The sequence below is a fragment of the Carex rostrata genome, chromosome 4 (genome assembly GCF_964058835.1).
Source record: "Carex rostrata chromosome 4, lpCarRost1.2, whole genome shotgun sequence".
Classification (NCBI taxonomy): domain Eukaryota; kingdom Viridiplantae; phylum Streptophyta; class Magnoliopsida; order Poales; family Cyperaceae; genus Carex; species Carex rostrata.
This window is the reverse complement of record NC_135921.1, coordinates 1,192,153-1,202,795: the sequence shown is the minus strand read 5'-3', so window position 1 is coordinate 1,202,795 and position 10,643 is coordinate 1,192,153. Positions and strand designations below refer to the sequence as shown.

Below are 10,643 nucleotides of genomic sequence, written 5' to 3'. Positions count from 1 at the left end.
AGATTAATTACGGCATATGGGCTATCAAGATGAAGATAGTCCTACGTTCGCTGGGAGTTTGGTCTGTGATAGAAGGAGGGGTCAAAGATGAGGACAAGGATCAAGGAGCGATGGTTGCAATATCTCAGGCAGTGCCGGACGACGTGATGATGGCAATCGCAGAGAAACAGTCGGCCAAGGAGGCCTGGGACGCTCTCAAGGAGATGCGTATAGGCGAGGATCGTGTCAAGAAGGCACGTGTACAAGTCCTGAAACGGCAACTAAACAAATTGCATATGCAAGAATCGGAAACTGTGAATGAGTATTCGATGAAGTTGATTGGATTAGTTGGTGAGATCCGATCCCTTGGCACAAAACTAGAAGATACTGAAGTGGTAGAGAAGTTATTCAGTTCGGTTCCAGATCGGTTCCTTCAGATCATCGGAACAATTGAGCAATTTGGAGATTTAGACACGATGTCAGTCTCTGAAGCAATTGGTAGATTGAGAACATATGAAGAAGGGCTAAAGGGGCGGCATCATACAAAGGGCACAGGGGAGCAGTTGCTTCTTAGTCAAGCCGAATGGGAGGCTAAGTTCTCAAAAGGTAGAAGAGAAGAAGGTTCGGGCAGTACCAAAAGAGGAGGCCGACATGGAAGGGGTCGGGGCCATGGACGTGGTCAAGGTGCAGGCCGAGGAGGCTTTGATCACACGGGAGATGATCGAAAACCACGAAAGTTTGATATTGCTAAGGTGAAATGTTACAATTGCAATGATTATGGTCATTTCGCTAAAGAATGTCCCAAACCAAATAGAAGAGAAAAGGCTAATTTGATTGTAAAGAATAATGATGACGAACCAGCACTGTTGTTGACTGAAACCTGTGAACTTATCCACACAATACCGAAGGAAGGAAAGGTGCTAAAAGAAGATGAAATAGCGCTAAAGGCCGTCAGCAACCTGGACACAACCTGGTATTTGGACAGTGGCGCAAGCAATCATATGACCGGCTGCATTGAAAGATTTGCAGAGATTGATACTACAGTCAGAGGCTCTGTGAAGTTTGGAGATGGTTCAACAGTAGAGATACAAGGAAGGGGTTCGATACTCTTTGAATGCTTCACTGGTGAACACAGATTACTCACTAACGTTTACTATATTCCAAGGTTAAAAAGTAACATAATTAGTCTTGGGCAGTTAGATGAGAATGGATGTAAGATAGTGATTGAAAGAGGAGTACTGTCTATCCTGGACAGAACACAGAAGGTGCTAGTCAAAGTGACCAGATCTGGGAATCGGTTATACCTTTTGCGTACTTCTCCAACCCATCCAGAATGCCTCCTGGCGAGAAGCAAAGAAGGAGCTTGGCTCTGGCACGCAAGGTATGGTCATGTGAATTTTCATGCTTTAAAAATCATGGGTAAGAATGGGATGGTGCATGGCATGCCCTTGATAGATCATGAAGATCGCATTTGTGATGGATGTTTGATTGGAAAACAACAACGAAAACCATTCCCTGCTGAATCAAATTTCAGAGCCGAGTACCCTCTTCAGTTATGGCATGTAGATTTGTGCGGGCCAATCACACCGACTACGAATGGAGGAAAGCGTTATTTTATGCTAATTGTCGATGATTGCACAAGGTTTATGTGGCAGGTTCTGATCTCAAGCAAAGCCGAGGCGTTCGAAAGTTTTAAAAGGATCAAAGCTGCAGCCGAAATGGAGAAGGGGTGTAAGTTGAAAGGCTTTCGAAGTGATCGTGGTGGTGAATTCACATCAAATGAATTCAAGAGCTTTTGTGAATTAAATGGTATTAAACACTACCTTACTACACCTTATTCTCCGCAGCAAAATGGTGTTGTGGAACGGAGAAATCAGACAGTGGTTGGCATGGCAAGAAGTTTGCTGAAAAGTAAAAGTGTTCCCGGCGAATTTTGGGGAGAAGCGGTGTCAACGGCAATTTACTTGCTGAACAGAGCACCAACCAAGAGTCTAGTAGATAAAACTCCCTATGAAGCTTATTACAATCGAAAACCAAGAGTAGGACATCTGCGGGTTTTCGGATGTATTGCTCACGTGAAGAATGTCACACCTCACCTTCCGAAACTAGAAGATCGAAGCAAACCTATGGTGTTTATTGGGTATGATTTGAATACCAAGGGTTATCGGATGTTTGATCCAAAGACAAAGAGGGTGGTAGTGACTCGTGATGCCGTGTTTGATGAAGAAAAGAAGTGGGACTGGACTGATTCATCGGTTACAGAATCTAGACCAGCAAAGGATATCTTTACTGTTCTGAATTTTCCTGTTGCAGATTCAAGTGCTGCTGCCCATCAACGAATTGAGGAAGAAATGCTGCATCCTAATATGGCGCCTCCACAGCAAGAGTTCAATCAATCTGACCAGCCTGAGGATACACCTACTGGTAGCAACAGAGCAGATGGATTCGACTCTGGAAATGCACAAACTCCAGTGTCGTTTCCTGTTGAGCAGAGGGCATCCGAATTGAACCATCCAGAGGATTTGGAAATAGGGCCAAGAGGAACACGAGATATCAAAAGCCTTTACTATACGGGGCTATGTTTGCTAGGAGAGGAGGAGCCTGCGAATTATGAAGAAGCAAGAACAGATTTAGCATGGAGAAAGGCTATGGAAGAAGAAATTTCCAGCATACGGGAGAATGCAACATGGAGGTTAGTTGATTTACCAGAAAAACATAAGCCAATTGGTTTGAAGTGGGTGTTTAAATTGAAGAAAGATACTCAAGGGAGAATAATCAAACACAAGGCAAGGTTAGTAGCAAAGGGGTATGTTCAAAAGCACGGGATAGATTTTGACGAAGTTTTTGCTCCTGTTGCTCGATTGGAAACTGTACGGTTATTGATTTCAATCGCTGCACAAAAGGGGTGGCAAGTGCATCACATGGATGTAAAATCCGCTTTCCTTAACGGTGAATTGGAGGAGGATGTGTATGTTCTGCAGCCACCGGGTTTTGAGATAAAAGGAGAAGAGCATAAGGTGCTGAAACTGTATAAAGCTTTGTACGGTTTGCGACAAGCACCTAGAGCATGGAACTCCAAGTTGGATAAGTCTTTGAAGGCACTGGGTTTTGAGAGATGTCTATTAGAACATGCTGTGTACACGAGAAAGGAAGGTAATTTAATTGTTGGAGTATACGTAGATGATTTGATCATCACCGGAGAGAGTATTCGAGGTGTTGACAAATTCAAATCTCAGATGAAAGGTGTATTTAGCATGAGTGATCTTGGATTACTTAGCTATTACTTGGGGATTGAAGTGTGTCAGACTCCAACAAGAATCACCTTAAAGCAATCGGGTTTTGCAAAGAAGGTACTGGAGAAATGTGGGATGAAGGACTGTAACCCAACACAGATTCCTATGGAGCCCCGTCTGAAATTGAACAAGGACAGCATTGAACCTCCTGTAGATGTAACCTTGTATCGAAGTATTGTTGGCAGTATGAGATACTTACTGCACACACGTCCAGACTTGGCATTTGCCGTTGGAATGGTAAGCCGATTTATGGAGAAACCCACGCTGGAACACATGGCAGCAGTAAAGCACATACTAAGGTATGTGAAGGGAACATTGAATTTCGGTTGTGTGTATGAGAAGAAAGAAGAAAATCCGGAACTGATTGGATATTCTGATAGCGATTTAGCAGGTGATGTTAATGACAGAAAAAGCACCTCAGGTTCGATGTTTTTCTTTGGGTCAAATCCTATCAGTTGGTGTTCACAGAAACAGAAAGTGGTTGCACTGTCTTCATGTGAAGCAGAGTACATCGCTGCATGTGCAGCAGCGTGTCAAGGAGTATGGTTGGGACGATTGTTAGCTGATTTGCTTAAGACCGAGGTTAAGAAAGTGGTTCTAAAGATCGATAATCAGTCCGCAATTGCCTTAAGCAAGAATTCAGTTCATCATGAGAGGAGTAAACATATTGACACTCGGTTTCATTACATAAGAGATTGTGTGGAATCGGGATTGATTGAAGTTCAGCATGTTCGTACCGAAGACCAGCGTGCCGATATCCTAACGAAGTCACTGGGAAGGATAAAGTTTCAGGAGATGAGAGGAAAGATTGGTGTACTGGACATCAATAAAGAACAACAAGCTTAAGGAGGAGAATGATAGAATTAATCTTGTTGTTATGTTTCAGTTTGTTTTGTTTACGTTTTGTTTTAATTCTAGCAGAAGTTTAAGTTTTCTGTTTTTAGATAAAGTGTACTGTCAAGAGTAATCCTAACGGATGGCTAAGAATAGAGTAGAGGTTATTCTTAGTGAGCAGTTATTTAGATTCCAGTTTTTATTTAGTGGATGTAACCTTTCTTATAGCAGTTATGATTTGTATATATAAGAAAAACCAGAAAATGATGCAGGTAGTTTTTTAAGCATCGCAAATATCTGTCTTTTGTTTTTCTCTCTGTGATTGTGTCACTGGCCGTATGCAAGAATAGCCAACACCTCTTTTATCCAAGCTACTTGAGGTTTATTGCTCTGATCATCCATTTCTATCCCATCAAGAAATCCTTGGATCACCCGAAGTTCACTCTTAATATTGTTTATGTTTGCTTCAAGGTTTTTGTAAGTTGAGGAAAACTTTGAAAATTTTGAGATTGCCAGCTTGGCTCCTTCATTAGTTAAGGTTTCTCCAAGGACCCCGAGGGCTGCAAGAATGGCCGCCTCAGCCATGCTCAGTTAATCCGCGGGTTCAACTGTACTATTATTTATTCATTCATTCGTCAGCTGTTCAAAGCAAATATATATGAAAATTAGGCAATCGTATGAATTAAACCTACCATTTCATTATATACACAATTTTCAAGTTTATCTATTACTGAAAATTGATTTTCTATTCATTAAAAAACTAATAACTTTTATTCTAAATATATGTTAAGACAAATATTGTTGGAGTTTTATGTAGAGGAGGGATCCACTTACACCCTTCTTTAGTGACACCAAATTACATCTTACATTTTCAAAGTTTTTGAAGTCCAAACAATCGATCTAAACTGTTCAACATGACGGATATATTAAAATGTGTTTGCAGATCAAATTTTACATTTTTTTTATTTGTTTTACTATTTATTAAGTATTTTTCAAAATCGTTGTTTTCAAACCATTGAGTTTTTGTACCCATTTTAATAAATAGCAAAAAAAATTCAAAAAAAATGTAAAATTTGATCTTCAAGTACATTTTAATATATTCATCATGTTAAACGGTTTGGATCGACGGTTTGGACTTTGAAAGTGTAGAGTGTAATCTGCTGTCACAAAAAAAGAGTGTAAGTGGACCTCATAAATTAAAAAGTAAAAAGGTGTTGTAGTTGACACTAATATTCTCTTTTATCACGGAAATAACTTAGAGATATTTTTTTCTAAAATAAAAATTGCTATTATTCCCGAGCATATGTTCATAAAAATAATAAGCGACAGACTTATTTTTTTTTTTTTGTAGGGGCAATTTCATGTATATCCTTTAAAAGCTTCGAAATTACGTACTGCCCCGCCAAAGTTCATAATATCATATTTACCTTTCTAAAGTAAAAATCATAAATTTACCAAATTTATTGCCTTTTCTGTTAAAACTCATATTATATATATAATTACCCATTATACCCTTCATTACAAATAAAATAAAAATATGTAGTCTCTTTAAGATAAATGTTGATTGGTATCCGAGAGCAAATGGTCTGTCTCTCTACTTTGGACGGATACATACTATTATTTAGGTATATACTTGTGTATACTAACATTTAGGTAGACAATTGAACATTTTTTTTCTTGAAAACTGATAAATTAAAATACAGACAATTATCTTAAACATAACTTTTTTTTAATAAATAGTAAAATGTATATTTTATAAATTTAAATGAATTTTAGTGAAAAAAATAATAAAATAGGTAAATTTGTGAATGTTTGCAATTTAAAAGTTTATAAGAATATATGTGAAAGTTTGCTATTAGAGAAAGGAGAAAGTAGATAATTTCAAAGTTTATAAGGCTATATGTGAAATTCCCCCTTTTTAGGGGCAATTCTAATTCTTTCCACCCCCATTGTCCCCTCGACATTCGGGCCGAATTTTTTTTAATTGACACCTCATTAAATCTGAATTAAACAATTACTATCCAATCAGTCATATTTAAAATCTCATCCAATAAGTCATATTTAAAATCATACCACCCATTCATATCCAGTCGACGCACCAAATTGAAATGGTGCCCAGACTGGGGACGCGCACCAATTCGGTGCGATGACTGGGTATGCGCAACAATTTTTTTCTTTATGTTTTGCAATAAATTTCGTATACAACTCATTTATTTGGAAGTATGCATTTATCGAGGCCAGATGTTCACAACAATGAATTGTATATAATTCATTTAGTTGGCAGATAGTATGTGCACAATTACATAGGTCAGAATCACAATTCATTTATTTGTTCACACCAATGAAGCCTTACCCATATATTGGGTAAGGCTGCGGTACTATGAGTTGCATAGAGAGCTACGGTGCTACGGCTCAATATTCGAGTTTTCAAAATCCTAACGATCGATCCGAACTGTTCATCTTGTTATCCATATTAATATGTGTTTGGAGACCAAATTTTACATTTTTTGGAATTTTTTTACTATTGTTTTAGATAGGTAGAAAATCAGTTGATCTAACAAATTCTGTACTATTCAGATATTTAATTTTCTACCTATCTAAAAAAAATAGTAAAAAATTTCCAAAAAATGTAAAATTTGGTCTCCAAACACATATTATTATGGAGAACAAGATGAACGGTTCGGATCCACCGTTATAATTTTGAAAACTCGAATATTGAGCCGTAGCACCGTAGCCCTCTATGCAACCCATAGCACCGCAGCCTTACCCTTGTATATTATATCAACCCCATTTTAATTAGATGTTATAGAAATCTACAAATAAAAAAGAAAAAGGAAACATAGTAGAAAACAACAAAATCAGAGAACTTGTGGTACCTCGAAGCCCAATATGTGATGATAAGAATTGCAATCGAGGCCTTAGCTAAAAGATCAAGCCCAATAAGAGAATGGAAGCCCGATCACAACAGCCATATCTGCAAACTTTAGTATATAGAACTTTAGTTCAATCTCAATTTCCTCCAGCTGCAAGTAACGATAATATACTTTTCTTTTTACCTCAAAAAAGAAACAAACAATGTTTATATAATTTCATAATAATAGCATAGTATATTCTTGACAATTTACAGATATATTCTAGACTTAAAATGGTTGTGCTAATGCTCCAACAAATAATAACAATCATCGGGCGTTGATGCTCCAATTTTTTTTTTTTTTGAAAGTATGGTAGAAGCTACCAGCTGAGATAAACAGAGATGCTCCAAATTTTAATGTAAAGAGTTTTGATTGACCAATTCAAACTGTTCAATTAGATTTATAGATTAGTCTTGTTAAAAATTATATGTACATATAATTTTGTACTTCTCTACTATTTTTCAGATAGAAGAAAACCTATTCATTTATACAAAAAAAAAAACATTTATTTTGGAAAAAAATAAAACTAATAACAATAACAATAGTAATAATTAAAAATAGCAATAATAATAATATTACTGTAATAATAATAATAATAATAATAATAATAATAATAATAATAATAATAATAATAATAATAATAGTAATAGTAATAGTAATAATAGTAACAATAAAAACAATAAAAATAACAGTAACAATAACAATAATAATAATAGTAGTAGTAGTAACAATAATAATAACAGTAATACTAACAATAGTAATAGTAATACTAATAATAGTAATTGCAACAGGTACATATTATAAGAGAACAAAAAAACATTCATACAAAATGACATAATTTCATATAAAAAATTAGACTAAATAACAAATAACATTCCTTAAATAACATCTACATGTAAATACTATTATATTTATTTAAATGTATATAATATTTTTAAATGGCATATTAGATGACACGTGTCTTTTTCTGACATATTTTCATTAAAAATCTCATACAAAATGACATATTAAATGACAACTAATATTCTTTAAATGATATTAAAAAATAGAAATAAATGTAGACATGATCAATCAATTAAAAAATTTCTTAAATGACATATCAAAAATAGAAAAAATCATAACCAATCAGAAAGATAATACAATTTGTATGTGACGAGTACTTGTCTAAATAAATTTAGACTTCTACACGTAAAAAAACATCAAAAAGATACATATAATCTGAAATGTCAGATTGTTTGATTGGAGAGTTGATATTCAATCTGAAACCCTGACACGCGCCCACGTGAACACACACACACACATATTCATATATGCCCAAATGAACATGCCAAAAAATGAAATGGTTGGTACACTTATATGCCCTAATTAAAATGATTTTGATTACTGGCCTGCTGAACCAGTGTGGAACCGGCTTATAGTAGGTATAGGCAAGGTCGTATTCAGAATTTCCATCAGGGTAGGGCACTAATCGGATTCTAATAGTTAAACGGGTTCAAATCTATTAATTTATTGGATACTAGATTAAAAACAATCAATATGATAAAACATGTAAAAACCAAAAGAATAAAAAGAAGATTCAACCAAATAGTTATTTGTTACAATAATATACATATAACCAATTCATGAAACAGTGTATAAAAGGGACGAGATACTTTGAGGTCTACGAGAAACAAAAACGATGAATGTTAGTCATCTCTAGAGTTTGTTTGCAATGCAATGGTTAATAGGGTAATTGATAATGATTTCGATAAGTAAGATTGCTAGAACTAGGATATTTAACTTTTGTATGAAAATTATATTTTTTTTGTCAATTTAAAATATTTTACAATATTTTAATAATGAGTTTGGCTAATATAACATCAGTGTCATTTTAACCTATATAACACCAATTCTAAAATCTATCAAATCGACTTCGAACGACTAATCCAAACCGTTCAAACCGATTTACATTACGAGTGATGTGTTTACATACAATTTTTTTTATATTTTCGAGTTATTTTAATATCAAATCAAGCGGTAAAAATATTTTAAAATGAATGTATTAAAATTAACTTAAAAACTCACACTTTTGACCGCTTGACTTGATACCAAATAAACTCAAAAACTTATAAATTTTACATGTACACGCACAACTAATGAAGTAGATCGGTTTGAACGGTTTGGATTCACCATTTGAACTCGATTTGATAAGTTTTGGAGTTGGTGTTATGTAGACTGAAATGACACTGATGTTATATTAGCCATACTCTTTAATAATTGCGATAGATAGTTTTATTTAATTTTAAAAATTTACCATTGAATAACAATAATTATTTTTTCCTCCAAAAGTATAAAAATGAAAGGTAAAATAGATAAATATAAAATTAGCCCTTGATAACATTTGATCGTTTATAATATCATATTTCAAAAATCAAGATGCGAAGCCAAAATACTAGCTGTTGGATCGATTAAAGAAGTAATATTATAGAAAAAAATTATAATTAAATTAAAAATGCAAATTAATAAAAATAAAATAGGATTACCAACTTACATCTGGAGAAAGAAAAGAGTAAGCTAGCAGCCCTCAACTGGACCAGGTGTTGCTGCAGACTAGCTTGCGCGTCTTTTATTGTCTTTAATTTTATCTTTTTCGTTTTTTTTTTTGAGCCAGAAACAGGGGTCAAGCCCCGATTTAATTGATCGGTAAGAGTTACAAGTGGTTTGTAACTAGAATAAGAAAAGTAAAATACAAGCTCAAATATCTGAGCCAAGGCAAACTAGAGTGAATGAAAGAAGAAACAGTAAAAAAAAAGGAAGATAAATTAAAACAAAGAGGTAAGTTATCTAAAAATTGTAAACTCTCTTTCAACGTGCCTGTGCCCTTGCACTGTATTGCCACTGTTCTTGTATTTCATTTACCAGTATTTCGTCCGGTTTATCTGAATCTCTGAAAATACGGTTGCATCGTTCTCTCCATATTACAAATTGTGTTATGAGTGTTACCGCCCTTTCCTTTATTGATCCTCTTCCTTTGAATATATCCCTTCTATGCCTCGGCCTTCCTGCCATGTGCATTCTGATTGCCACTTGTACGTGTATTTGCCTTGTAGCCGGGCATTCATCAAATAGGTGCCTTACAGATTCGGTATTTCGTCTACACATGACGCACCAATTCACCATATTCCAACCCCTTTTCACCAGATTATCAATCGTGAGGATTTTATTGAGATTCATAAGCCATGCAAATGTTCTCATTCTCGGCGGTACCGGTAATTTCCAGATCTGCCCCATTTTGCATTTTATGGTAGGACCATGTTTAAGCGCAAAGTATGCAGTTTTGACTGAGTAATGACCCGAGCCATGCCATTTCCATTGTGCCCCATCCGTGTTTTGTGTTAGGTGTACCTGTGACAGGTTGTGTTGCAATACCTGGAGTTCTTGTGCTGCGTCCTCTGATAGTTCTGGTCTGAACAGTTGGCTAGCCGTCGGTGCCTGTAGCGCCTCGGCCAGTGTGATGTCCTTCTTGAAGGTGTAGGTGTATAGTGTTTGTAAGTTGTTCTTCATGATTCCTTGACCCCAATCATGTTCCCAAAGCATAATGGTTGTGCCAGTACCGATCAACCTACGAATTGACATGTTAGCAAAG

At 35.5% G+C, this 10,643-nt stretch overlaps 1 protein-coding gene across 1 annotated transcript in view; it reads right to left on the bottom strand.

The window, feature by feature from the left end:
• The window catches only part of LOC144552611 (disease resistance protein RPM1-like), a 35,282-nt gene extending 25,700 nt beyond the window's left edge, over nt 1–9,582 (bottom strand). Inside the window, exon 1 of the mRNA XM_078300602.1 lies at nt 9,549–9,582. The gene's annotated coding sequence lies outside the window, so the exon portion shown is untranslated. The remainder of the gene's footprint in view (nt 1–9,548) is intronic.
• Nucleotides 9,583–10,643: the final 1,061 nt, after the last annotated feature.